The following is a 13,426-nucleotide window of genomic DNA, read 5'->3' on the forward strand; positions in this document are numbered from 1 at the left end:
TACACCAACGCAACTATAGTACGGTTGAAAAAGAAGGATTAGTCCTTGTGTCTGCCCTTAAGAAATTTGAGTGTTATCTCCAACATCTTACTCATGATGTTCAGGCCTTTACAGACCATAATCCACTCATCTTCATCGAAAAGGCAAGACACAGTAATCAACGTATTCTGCGATGCACCCTCCTAATCCAGCCTTTTCGTATCAAGGTCAACCACATCAAAGGAGAAAACAACATCTTAGCAGATACGTTGCCCTGGGAAGCAGACCGACCTCATTGACCATCATCATCATGCACTGCACCTGTGACCCCTTCCATGTGTTGGTTGCCCATCTCCTTCTACGACTACAATGTACTTTGTGGGGGAAATGTAGCATAGTAGGGTCGCACTTCCATGTAAATACACTGCATTGTCACCTTTATCTGCACAGCTTACTCCACACGACCCCCAAACCACTAACTAGTTAAGCAGGCAACTAGTAAAAACACTAATCACGAGACAGCTCCTGATTGGTGGAAAACCATCCACGGCTTTTAGGAGCGCCATCTATGACAGGTGATGTCTACTCTCATCAAGGAGTCGCCCTCGGTTCCATTCTCACCATTACCTGCTCATTGTTCTCCCCCGTCTGCTCCGCCGTGGAGTGACCCACTGTTATCTGCACTGCCTGTTCACCGTGGAATTTACTGGCCATCTTTTTGTAATGTGTATTATTATAGCTGAGTACATTATTTTTCACCCTTGAATATGTGTTTTGTGTTGATTTTGTTTTAAGAATATTATTTAAAAATCATTTGCATACTTTTCAAGTCCTACTAGTTATGCTGTGTTGGGTATTGTCATGTCAACCATGAGTGTGGTATCAACTATTCAATTAAGCAAAGTAATGCTGTAATAACTAGACGTACAGTAAAACATAACTAAAGAAGATCACGATACAAACAGCTTGTCATTTGTTACGTAATTGACCATGAGTTTTACAAGGTGTTATAACTAAATCATTTCAACCTAAAAGCCCCTGGGCACAATCAGGTAAAGCATTTAAATTTTGAAATTAAATTAAAAGTAATAGTTAAAGTAAAGTAACTAAAGACATTTGCCTTCTTAATTACCTAGTTTCCGCAACAACTGTAATAATAAGGTGGCAAAATTTTATGTAACTGTACAAAACCAAAATTCAATCACTGTCGACAATCTCTGGGGAAATTATAATCCTAGTGAACTCTATATGGTTATAGTTAATATAGACACATATTCAGGACAATACATGGTGATTTGAGCAGACTTTCTGTTAGCATAAACGGGAGAAGTTTACTTAATTTTAATGTACTCATCCCACATCAAATTGCTCCCTTGTATCACTACACATTGAAGTCTCTCGGGTTAAAACACCCCCTTTTAATAAATTATGACGCTTTTACTACGGGAGGATGATTGACCCAGAAAATGCAGGAAATCTTAGAATAACTTTAACGTTTAAAAAGGTTGAAGCTTCAAATCGTGCCCTCTTGATGTTTGGTGATACTCAAGGTATATTAAAAATAAACTCTTACCGAAAAATTTATTCTGATGTTAGAGCTTAAGGGAGATGAACGAGAAACAATTGGAAAACGTAAGTCATAACAATTTACCTACCTACCTACCTACCTACATTCCAACCTACCTATACCTACCTACCTACCTACCTATATTTACCTACCTACTTATATCCCATCATTCAGTACGAATCTGAACTCCCACTTTTTGCACTTTACCCCCACGGAAATGTATAATATATAGATAATATTTTCCATTATACCATTGTATTAAAGCCTTTGACTCCATCTTATTATAAATAGACTTAATATCAGATTATTTCGACAGACTTGCAGATATTACACCGACAGATCACCAAAATACATTGTCGACCGTAGGTATGAATATGGGTGTCCTACTGTATTCGAACCCATAAAGCTCTCAAGCAGTATTCTAGCAGTACGGCATTCTGTTTTCGATAATGTTACCGCGTATGTATTGTAATATTATCAGTGTTTAATATTTACCCTAATGAACACATATTTTTATAAAATGTCTGAACAGACGCACTTTGTCTAACTGTTATGAATCGGTCTCGAGTATTGTTTCAATGATATTTCTTTTTATGAAACTGATTCGAATGATACTTAATTGTTTCGAGTTTTGAACTCTGTTCAAAATAAACTGAAAAGTAATGGGTGTAAAGTGCAAAAAGAGGTTTTTTCTTCAAACAAATAGAGTGAATACACAGTACTGTTTTTAATAACGTATGGTTCAGTCTAAAAAGAGTGTTAGGATTAAACCATGACTGTACTTTATATCTGCTAGAATAATGGTATATATTTTGTTTACCGTATTTCCCATTATCCTCAGTCAGTGGTTGCAGTCCTTGACATACCTTCATGAATATTAGTTTAAGAATAACAGAGGATGTTACCTTGGTTTTAATGTTCAAATCCAACTCTTCTAAATCACCTCAGAAGAATCTTATTGATCAAACTAAGTCTAGTCATTTACAACTGAAAGCTGCATACAATTATCACGCAGTGCGCCAAATTCAATAAAGGATTATAATAAAAGACGTGTGCCAACATATCGGTGTATTCAGGGAAGAGAAACTAATCTGCACAGGAGTTGCTAGGCAAGCTGCGTCCATCAGCATACAATGAAGGTCAAAGGTCAGTAGCCCAACCGCATAATGTGCGGGTTGTTCTTGGAATCGGAACCTGCTTGCCTTTCAGCTCACAGGTAGGGAGTTGATTTAAATTTTCAACGTAGAAAAGTTGCTGCCAAATCAATAACAATTATACCAGTAGTTAACGAGGTAACACCTCAGGAACTACCAATATAAAAATATTTTGTAAATTTTCCTGTCGTTTTCAGAAGTCCTATCAGGTCTCACATACATATATTTATATTTGAAAAATCCTTGTGTTGTGGTTTATTCAAAGTTTCTGAATCAGGGGTCAATGGAATTTTTTTTATGGGGTCCATGAATTGAAAGCTAGAATCGTAGGTTAGTCTTGCTATGCTACATTTACAGCAGATACATAATTGTGGAGATGTTCAGATAATGTTAAGTATCTAACATAATTTCGTAATAATTTTCATGTTTGTGTTTTTGCAAAATAAAAATCTTAGATTAATTAAGTAATCAACTTATTAAAATCTAAATAAATATGAAAAAGTCACCATATGCCTGGGAAGGAATGAGAAGCGAAATGATCATACCAGTGTAGTTCCCGTACAGTTCTGGTTTGTTTGTACCCCACGTGAGAAGAGAGGTGAAACTTATTTAAGAAGGAACATCTCTACAGGCAGACAATTATTACCAGGATAGTGGAAGTCTAGAAACAGTGATAACCGTATAGTAGAGAGAACAGTAGGCGGTCTGGGACCATAAAAGGATCTGTTCTTATACAAATGACATTTTTGTGTAGATTTAGACGACAGCTTTTTTTTTATATCATTGTTATTAACTATTTGTTATATCTTTGTAAATAAGCTTGCAGATACATAATTTACATTTATCGAACTATAAATATATATATATATATATATATATATATATATATATATATATATATATATATATATATATATATATATTATATATATATATATATATATATATATATATATATATATATATATATATATATATATATATATATATATACATATATATATATATATATATATATATATATATATATATATATATATATATATATATATATATATATATATATATATATATATATATATATATATATATATATATATATATATTTATTTATTTATATATAACCACAACGGAGGAATGAAAAGACAAATTTCGAGAATCCACTGGTTAGATGAAATGCAAGGACACGTTACTGGAGTGAGTGAAGCAGCCTCAGTCATCGACGTGAGTCCAGCGTGTACAGCCACAGGTAAGCTATGCCAGCCATCAATATGTTTACCATTTGTTAGGTGACTGTGAAGTAGCTGGTTTTGTAGTCTACTGTCGTCCATGCAGATAACATGTCCAGTCCAACGTAGTTTTCATGAATAAGGTTTGCCGCGATGCTCCTGCAGTTGGTGTCAGCGAGAATAATGGCATTTGTTCTCTTGTCTTCTCAGCGAAATCGGAGATTGGAAAGTTGGTGCAAGTTTTCAAGTGCCTTGAGGTGCCTCCTGTATGTGATTCATGTCTCGCTACCATACAGCAGGGTGCGGAGGATCACTTCTTGATACACGTGCAGCTTTGTAGATAATTTCAGCTCCCTACAGCTGAAGAAAGACACGGGTACGATGTCTGCCAAAGGCTTGAGAAGCACATTTGATCAGATGTTGAATCTCTTCATCGATGTCCAGGGTGGGAGCCAAGGTCCTGGAAGTGGGTAGTACCATTAAGCTGGATGGATGGTGGAGATGTGGTTAAACCAGAGGCAGGCTGAAAGACAATCTAAGTCTTACGTTCATTCACCTCAAGGCCGAAGTGTACATCTACATCTGCATAGGTATTCAGGATCTCTTGTAGATCGCGTTCAGTGTGAGCGACGAGTTTAAGCTCGTCTGCATACTGAAGCTTAATGACGAAAGCGGCCGAGACCTTTGAGGCTGGAGTCGTCTTATGTTGAAAAGTCACTTCGTCCTGTACTGGATGTTTACCCCGCCGGCAAAATTGGCACTGGCGCGAGTAAGGAAGGCAGCCAAGAAAATGGAAAAGAAAATTTTGTGCCAATACACATCCTTGTTTTACTCCCGTTTGGATAGGGAAAAACTCAGATTGGGTACCATTATGCAGGACACTAGCATTCATGCCATCGTGGAGTTGCCTCACAATGCCGATGAATTTTTGTGGGCTTCCAAATCGGCTGAGGGTCCACCAGAGGGCTTCCCTGATGACTGAGTCGATGGCTTTAGTAAGGTCGATGAAGGCCATGTACAAGTCACGACGTTGTTCTCTGCACTTTCCTGTATCTGGCGGGCAGCAAAGATCATGTTAGTGGTGCCATGTGATGATCTAAAGCCACAATGAGATTCTGGGAGGAAGATTTCCGCCTCAGGAAGAAGTCTATTTAGTAGGACTTGGTCAATAATCTTGCCAGATACAGAAAGCAGCGAGATCCTGCCATAGTTGCCATAGCCTGACCGGTCTCCCTATTAATTTAAATATTGACAATTGAAACATCTTTAAGATCTTGGGGGATTTCCTCCTTTTCCTTATATTCTCCAACTGGGATTCCATCAGGCCCTGTGGCTTTATTATTTTTCATCTGCTTCATGACAGTAACTACCTCATCCAAGGATGGAGGATAGCTGATGTGAGTCAGTTCTGGGTGTTGAGGAACCTGCTGGGTAGTTAGGACATCCAAATCGGTGTTACGGTTAAACAGTGAATGTTAGTACTCTTTCCAGCACTAACGGATGCCTTCTTCATCTTTAATTAGGGAGTTACCGTCGGATAAACGAAGGGGGACCAAATCATTAGTAATTGGGCCATATACTATTTTAGAGGAATTGAAAAACTCATGCATGTTGTGTTGTTTTGCTTATTTTGCATTTCGCAAGATTTATTTTTCAACCATCCATTCATTAGTTTGCGAAGTTTGCACTGGACCTCCGTTTTCTTTTTGTGGAAATTATCAGCTTTGGTCCGAGACTTAGGGTTGTTCTGCGTGTCAGTGAAAGCAGCAGGTTTACTATTGAGGAGTACTTCGATTTCTTGGTCGTTTTCATCAAACCAATCCTGGTGTTTTCTTTCGATCAGGCCGAGTGTCTCGTTGCAGGTTTTTGTGATGACAGCTTTGATGGGATCCCATTCGGCATTGGGATTTTGGTTGTTTGTTGTTGTTGGGTTGCTTATCAGCCCATCGTTGAGCTGCTCTCTGAAGGCATGTGCTATTGCTGGATCCTCCAGTCACTTGGTGTCAAAAACTCTTCTGTAGGTGTGTTGCCTTCGCCGTTTTGAGGTGACGTGAAGGGAGAGTTTGGCTCTGACAAGCCGATGAGCTGTGTCACAGTGGTCTGAACCATGCATGGCTCAGGTGATGACATCTCAGCGATCGTTTTCTCTGACAATAATGTAAACAATGAGATGTCAATGTTTGGATCATGGGTGTTGCCAGGAACCCTTGAACTTGTCGGCCAGCCTAAATAAGGTGTTGACGATAGTGAGGTTGTGTGCAACCCACTTGCTGAGGAGGAGTTGGCCGTTGGGATTACACTTGCCTACTTCGTTTTTCCATATGATTCCCTGCCATATGTCAGTAACTCTGTCAACTCTGGCATTGAAGTCACCTTGGAGCACAACCTTATCATCTCTGGGGATTGAGGTTAGCACTCTATCAAGTTCGGCATAAAAGGCCTCTTTGATGACATCCTCTTAATCCAGTGTTGGGGCGCATGCACTGAAGAAGAAGGCGTGACGTGAGTGATTCAATGGTATTCAGAGCATCATGAGGCGCTTGTTGATCCCATCAGGCATTTCACTTAGCCTATGTAGAATAGATTGGCGAACGGCAAAACCGCCTCCGTAAATGCGGTTTCTCTCCACAGCAAGCTTACCCTTCCAGAAGAAGGTATAGCCGGACCCCCGTTCTCTGAGTCGACCCTCGTCTGGAAGATGGGACTCACTAATGGCTGAGAGTTCTTTTGCCAAAAGGACGGTCATTTGTGCCAGTATCCAGAATGGTCCTGACATTCCATGCAACGACCATAAAAGCTCCTCGAAAAGGCTGCTATGTCGCACAGATAGAACTTGATTGCACTGCTGCCAAGACCCCAGTAAGTAAACAACGCTCTTATCTATGCTGCACATGTGCAAAGTTGTGACTCTAGACTCTCGGCAGTCATCTCTACCTGTCCCCGTCGCCACTCATCTGGGGGGATAGGAGTTCGAATGGTGATGAAAAGTTTGATGAGCTGAATGATGGCTGTGCGTGAGTTGATTTTTGTGGTGAGGCAGGAGCGCAGGCTGCAACTACAAGGTTGCAACCACACATCATGGCTCTACCTCTTCCTGATCCAATGGTGCAATGGACTGCCGATAGCCCAGTTTCTTGGGTTTTGCCTTAGTAGCCGGTTCATCATGCATTGCCTTCATCTGCTGGTGTAGTCGTTTGGTTCCCAAATTGGTTAACTTTTCCACCTATACCGCCGTTTGGATCTTATTGGAGCTCTGTAAGCATATCTGTTTTATGAGGGCTCAAACACAAATTTTTCATTCAGGGATTACTACTGTAGCCTTCTACCTACCAAGGTTAATCCACAAGGCAGCGGGGCTGTGGTTGCTAGGCGCGTGGACGTGTCCTCAGGCCAGTGGGCCTTTGCACCTTACATCTGGAGCCCATTGCTGCTTCAAGATTCCCTACTGGTCTCGCCTGGGCCCAAGAAGGCACCCAGTTACAGTGTGCTGCCTCGAGGAGGCACAGCAGGAGTTTTGATGGTTAAGAGGCTGTGTACTGGCAGTGGAAGACTTACGCAAAGTTGCTTCTCTATTGACCACGAGGGCAAGCCAGCTGCGGTAGCTGAAAACGAGAGGAACTAAGCAGTGTCTGCACCTTAACACTAACATACTGCTGCCACACTAGATGCATTACACCACCCTGTGTACACACGCATTCACACGCGCACGCACAGACACACAGACACACACACACACACATACACACATATATATATATGAGGACCTAAAAGCTTTCCTGCCACAACTTAACAACTTAGCCCCTTCGATCAAATTCACTGTGGAATTAGAGCAAGACTGTAAATTGCCATTCCTAGACTGTCTGATATACAGAATAGGTAACACTTTTAAGTTCAGTATTTATAGAAAACCAACTAATATGTGTTCATACATTCATTATTATTCTGCCCACCATAATAAAGTCAAACGGTCAGTATTTTCAACAATGTTTTTACGTGCCTTGAGAATTTGCAGTCCGGAATTCATTGATGAGGAATACAAATATATATATAATATTGGCTCAAACCTTAAATACCCTAGATCTTTCATAGACAAATGCCTAAACATTACTAAGAAAACTTTTTATAGAACTGATCCCAAGCCCACCCATGACCATAAGAATATCTTAATAATACCATTTCACAAAAATTTCTCACACATTCCTTCACAACTAAAACCTGGAACGTCAATGTGGCATTTAAAAACTCATGCACTGTTAAACAAATGTTAATCAAGAACTCCCCCAACAACACAATTGGTTGCATTTATAAAGTTCCTAGGCGATTTCAACTTTTCAGGCTTAGATTGGAAAAATCAACTTAGCGATAATGAATCTGAAGATTTTCTAGAAGTAGTACAAGATAGTTTTTTATATCAATTCATAAACTCGCCCACTAGAGGAAATAATATCCTCGATTTAGTTCTCAGTAATAATGAATATCTAGTAAAAGATGTTGGGATTGGAGACGAACTAGGAAACAGTGATCATAAAGCCATATATTTTAACATAATATGGAATGGTAGGAAGAAGGAAAATTCGGCCTTGATCCCGGATTTTAGGAAGGCTAATTACGGTAGCTTAAGGAGAGACCTAAGGGATGACCCTATGGTCAAAAGATTAATCCCCCCACACCTCTGGAAACTGTCAACTTTGGACGGGAGAACCCCGAATTTAATTTAGCAGCTACTTATGAACAATTTATTGCGACAATCCATAATGCTCAAAATAAACACATCCCTAAAAGAAAATTCAGATCGATACGGAACCAACCAAAATGGATGAATAATAGACTCTTAGATCTTCTAGGGAAAAAGAAAGGAGTATATAGAAAAGTTAAGAAAGGCGAAAATCACTTACTTGGTTACTATCAGAACCTAACAAGACAGGTAAAAACAGAAATTAGGAAAGCAAAGAGAAATTATGAAATCAAGGTAGCAAACGAATCGAAAAATAACCCCAAAGCTTTTTATCAACTGTATAAATCAAAGGTTAGAGATACAATAGGTCCCCTTAAAACTACGACAGGAGAAATGACTGATGATGAGTTAGAAATGTGTAGTACGTTAAATAGTCATTTTCGCTCAGTATTCACAAATGAAAACCTAGCACAGTTTCCAGAAGTTCATAAGGTATATAACGACAGTATAGAAAATATTTTGATGAATATCAATATTACTAGTAACGATGTGCTTAAAGTAATTAACAAACTGAAGCCTCATAAATCGCCTGGTCCAGACGAGGTATATGCTAGAATATTAAAAGAATGTAGAGATGAGTTGAGTCATCCATTAGCAGTTTTATTTAATAAGTCATTAGAATCGGGCCTAGTGCCAGAAGCTTGGAAACTTGCAAATGTAGTTCCGATTTTCAAAAAAGGTGATAAATCAATTGCATCAAATTACCGTCCCATTAGTCTCACGTCAATCATAGGCAAGTTGCTAGAGTCAATTATTGCTACAAAAATCAGAAGCCACCTTGAAACATTCAACTTAATTCATTCTTCTCAGCACGGGTTCACCCAGGGACGTTCTTGTCTCACAAATTTGCTTAGCTTTTTCTCAGAAGTATATGAAGCGGTAGATAATGATAAGTCATATGATATAATTTATTTAGATTTCAGTAAAGCATTCGATAGAGTCCCTCATGAGAGATTGATAAGGAAGGTAGAAGCACATGGAATAGGTGGATCATTATTAAAATGGATTAGGTCATGGTTAACTGGTAGGAAACAAAGAGTCAGCATAAATGGATTTAAGTCAGACTGGGGTGCGGTCAAAAGCGGAGTTCCCCAGGGATCTGTATTAGGCCCTCTGCTGTTTGTTATATTCATTAATGATCTTGATTTAGGTATAACTAGTAGGATTAGTAAATTTGCAGATGATACCAAAATGGGGAGAGTGATAAATTCAGACAGTGACTTTGAACACCTTCAAAGAGATCTAGATACCTTACATGAGTGGTCAGTAGACTGGCAAATGAATTTTAATACTGATAAATGCAAGGTACTACAGATAGGGAAGACGAATACAAACGTTAAGTATAAACTAGGTAACACGGAAATAGAAAACTCAGATTGTGAAAAAGATCTAGGTGTATTTGTTAGCAACGACTTGAAACCTAGAAAACAATGTATTAGCGTTCGCAACAAGGCAAACAGGATTCTTGGGTTCATATCTAGGAGTGTGAGTAACAGAACTGCTGACGTTATCTTGAAACTTTACCTAGCATTAGTGAGGCCACACATGGATTATGCGGTTCAATTCTGGTGTCCTTATTATAGAATGGACATAGATTCTTTGGAGAGAGTACAAAGAAGAATGACAAAAATGATCCATAATATTAGAAACCTTCCATATGAAGAAAGACTGAAAAGCTTAGGCTTGCATTCATTAGAGAGGCGTAGAGTTAGGGGAGATATGATAGAGGTGTTCAAGTGGGTAAGTGGGATTAACAAGGGTAAAATGGAAGATGTTCTGAGGCTCAGTAATAACGAAATAACTAGAACAAATGGCTTTAAATTAGATAAATTCCGATTCAGAAAGGATATAGGCAAGCACTGGTTTGGTAATAGAGTTGTGGATATGTGGAATAGGCTACCGAGTGCTATAGTAGGAACGGGGACGCTAGGGAGCTTCAAGACGGAGTTGGATAGGCACATGGAAGTGCTGAGAAGAATGAATTAAGTTGAATGTTTCAATGTGGCTTCTGATATATATATATATATATATATATATATATATATATATATATATATATATATATATATATATATATATATATATATATATATATATATATATATATATATATATATATATATAATTAAAACCCTGGTTTTCACACTACCCCCCAAAACGAAATAGACAATTAACACACCACATATAGTTAACACAAATTATCATTATGACAGATATAATGCAGGACCTGAATGGTTTCAGTATCGAAGAGCATGAGTGTGAAAGTGCATAAGAAAATATGTTTTTTTCGTAAAATTATAGTGATATATAGTATATGTTGAGATATGATAGTTGCCAATTTGCTACTATTTGGCAAATTATATCTAGAGGTAAAATTAAAGATGGATGTGAGGAAGGATATAATCCAACATATTAGTTTTTGTGTTGTTGAAAATATTGTGAGTAATGTTATCGGGTTTTTTTTGGGGCTAAATTGATTTGAATTTGTAATCACACACACACACACGCGCACACACATGTAGACCTGTAACTTGTAAGGCCTGTAAGGAATCGGACTTGTCAGTATACCGTCCCACTTAAAAGTAATTTGCTTGTAGTTATTTACAGTCCCGTTGATATCAGTAAGATGACTGAGACTGTCGATAATTGTTGTCTACTTCTTTTTCGCGTCTTCCATAAAAGTGGGAATATTATACACAGCACGGGTGTGCATGTACGGTACGGTGTGATATTTACAAATCTTATAACTGCACAGTAAATTAGGCTGGCCCCGTGATCTAGTACTGAAGAGTTCTTGGTATGTGTCGCGCTAGAACTGAGGCAGGCTTTTTGTGTTAGGCGAGCTAGTACTGAGGTGGTTCAGGCGTAGATGTCTACTCTATGGGGTCCAGCCAAAGACTAGCTAAGGGGCTTGGCGATGCCATGCCCGTAGAGGGATCTATGGGTCAAGCTTCTAGAAAGTTCTCGAAGGAGGAAGTAGTCACCTCTGAGGAATGTCCAGCCGACCAACAGTCAGAGGTGTTTATGTTATGTGTATAAATAACCGGCTGGTAAATAATGATCCCTTTGACCTATGAATCACTCTTAACTGGATGTGTCATTATCTATATATTACTAACCTAACTCTCTAACATACTTGACACATTGCAAGTGTGAAGCAAAGTATCCAATTACCACATATGAGCAATCTATTCAGTGTTTAAAGAATTATCTACTACTGAGAGAGAGAGTTGCATCATACCTCGACACTCGGATAAGTACAAAACATCCGCGAGACTGAAGTCGGGGTGTTTAGTCTTACGCCAAGGGCTATAACCTATGAACAACCTTTACCCTCTACAGGTCATTAAATAATGAATGTTCATAATTATACATCCACGGTTGTAAGCTATTAATTACTTGCTCTAAATTATACCGTATGTAAATTTACTGGTTACAGATTGCTCCACCACGTCGTGTCAACCGTCCTCGGGTGACTAAAATAAAAGAAAGAGTCCTAACACATGGGTATTGCTAAATGCCTACCTTGTTGATGATCTCAAATGATTACCACTAAGTACTGCGTTAGGCTGCGTAATGAATAATATTAGGGACAGCTGCCTGTATAGCAGATTTACCTAAAGCTGGCTTATTAAGTTGCTTCCTTACTTAGAAGACTACAGTAAATATAATTATTATAGTGCTAATTACAGTGAACTCCACCAAGGCTAAAGTCACTGTGGGATGAGTATCATCTCTCACAAATGTCAGTGGGCGCCACAAGGCTACATCATCATCACTATCGGTATCCATTGATTTGTCCTTCAACACTGTAATGTTTGTGATCACTTCACTTAGGTGTATTTTCTGAATGTCCAATGGGTGAGAGGCGATAGGCTTCCTGAGGATGGACGATGTGTTATGGTGTGTGTCACCCCATATGGTGCACAGACTTGACGACAGTCAACATTGCCGTGGTAACTTATAACGTCCGCTTCCCACAGTGAAGCTTCTAGGCGATTCATCAGGGCAGACCACTACAACGGGCAGCTCTTGTGGGAAATACAAATACACAGTACCCTGGATCTCTTCTAAAAGTACACTGTCAAAGTTTCTGTTAACAAAACTACATAACTCTAAATTTGTCGTGTTTTTTACTAAGTCCATCTCACAGTTTGAATATGACCCGGCTATATTAATTCGTGTAGGATAACAAATAAGATTAGTACTTGACTCCTTCTGGCATGTAGCATATGCTGACGGAGGTGGAGTCGCCATGGGAGATCTATCTCGAGACAGCAGGATAGAGTTGGAAACGTTAATTATTATTACAGCTTGACCATTCTCTATACTAGGGAAGGGTGTCATGTCAAATTTCCGGAACTCACGATTATCCACAAATGGTAGATACAATATAATTTGATCGGATGTGACAGAGATAGAGGGAAGACTGTAATAATTTTCCAACTTAGCCACATGAACAGCAGGCTGAAGTTTGAGAAGATTAGTAGCAATCCCTACAACCCTAGCGAATTCACTGAAAGGCAACAAAGCGGGAGTTACAATCCCCCTGTTCAACAAGTTAAGGTTGAGAAACTAATGAGATAAAATAACTACAATAATATTCTACTTGGCTTGACAGAGAGTCTATTATAGTGGTCATGATGAATTGCTCTTACAAGGTATTGTAAGTAAGTGAGTTCAGGTTAACCGTATTCACCATCTGGTTTACAGTCTTCTTAATTTCTTCTAGCTTCCTACCATGATTAGCTAACAGATAAGA

General features: G+C 38.8%; 1 protein-coding gene across 1 annotated transcript in view; it reads left to right on the forward strand.

The window, feature by feature from the left end:
- Positions 1-3,916: 3,916 nt before the first annotated feature.
- LOC121868981 (organic cation transporter protein-like) overlaps positions 3,917-13,426 on the forward strand; it is a 286,571-nt gene continuing 277,061 nt past the window's right edge. Inside the window, exon 1 of the mRNA XM_042370028.1 lies at positions 3,917-3,949. The gene's annotated coding sequence lies outside the window, so the exon portion shown is untranslated. The remainder of the gene's footprint in view (positions 3,950-13,426) is intronic.

This window comes from Homarus americanus, unplaced genomic scaffold (assembly GCF_018991925.1).
Source record: "Homarus americanus isolate GMGI-L3 unplaced genomic scaffold, GMGI_Hamer_2.0 scaffold24694, whole genome shotgun sequence".
In the NCBI taxonomy this organism is placed as follows: Eukaryota; Metazoa; Arthropoda; class Malacostraca; order Decapoda; family Nephropidae; genus Homarus; species Homarus americanus.